Genomic DNA, 1,329 nt, shown 5'->3' with positions numbered 1-1,329 from the left:
AGTTATGTGACACTCATTGACTTCTTTTATATCCTTCTGCTCAGCCAGAAGAAAAGGTGTTCTTTTTTTTTTTTATACACATGTTTTAAATAACACATATCAGCTACAACTGAGAATGTGACAGCTATTGCATTGTGTCAGAGGTTCAGGGTATAGTATGTTGAGTTGCTAAGAGCAAAGTGTGTCTCTCAGGTGGTCTTAGTGATCAGATGACAGTGGAAGTTCTAGATCCATTGCTGACAGAAATATACACACTGTCAATGCTTAGCAGTCAGTTGCGTTTCTTGACTTCCATGGCTGCACAGTTTAGCAGTCGACTGAGGTTTTATTGTTCAGTTTTGGCCTTTTATTCTGTGCATCCCATTGGCTCTCACTGCACAAAGGTCTCATGAAGTCTGGGAGAAGTCTTAATGACTTCAAATATTAAGTTAATATTAAGTAAATCAGCATCCAAAGTAATGATTTCTTCTCAGCATTTCCATACAGGCTTTGGCTTTATTGAGCTTCTTTCCCAACTCCCTTCCCTTCTCCCTGGCCATCCTCCCATTGGCCTTTTCTCATGCTGTCCCCTCTTTATATTTCATATCACTTATATTTCATCATCCTTTTTTCTCCCTCTCTCCCACCTAAGTTCTCTTTCGTCTCTCACAGGTCTCTTTCTGGTTTCATGACCTCTATCCACACAAATGTGTGTTTACATATATACCTAAAACCAGAAGGGTGAAGCTCAGAAGGAATGGAAAAGCCTTCCTTTGGACCAAGCACAAATGTTAACAGTGTATGTAGAAATTGTCACCCACAGCTTTCTCTTTTAGGATGACTACAGCTTGAGACTGCTCCCCTACAGAGACATCTCATGAAAAGTATGTAAACCTGCCTGCCTCCTTGTTCAGCTACGCAAAATAACTTTGCTCACTCATTTGTCTCAATGTCCTTGGTCAGCTGTATGCATAAGTCTCAACTTCCTGTTCTACTGTATGTGATAAATACTCTGAGCTTCTCCATCAGAGAGCCCCATCAATTAAGTCCAGCCTTTTCTACCCCTGTATCTCCCTTCTTCATTCCCCCCTTTGCTCCTGGTCAGGGTTCCAAAACCCAAGCTATGTGATGACATAGTAGCTGACCATTGGTATTTCTTCATTTGAGAACTTGGAAGACCTCTACCTCAGTCAGTGGTACTTTAAGGTGCCCCCAAGTGAGATGCAGATCGATGCAAAAGCAAGAGGTTTATTTTCTGGCATGTAGGGGTCGACCTTCAATTAGTCCCTCAAGGTGAGTGACTAGAAGGAGACCCCAAATGGCTATTACAAGCAGTTTTTATACTTTTTA

Source organism: Mus caroli, chromosome 11 (genome assembly GCF_900094665.2).
Source record: "Mus caroli chromosome 11, CAROLI_EIJ_v1.1, whole genome shotgun sequence".
In the NCBI taxonomy this organism is placed as follows: Eukaryota; Metazoa; Chordata; class Mammalia; order Rodentia; family Muridae; genus Mus; species Mus caroli.
The sequence above is the reverse complement of the archived record's forward strand: the minus strand, read 5'-3'. Positions refer to the sequence as shown.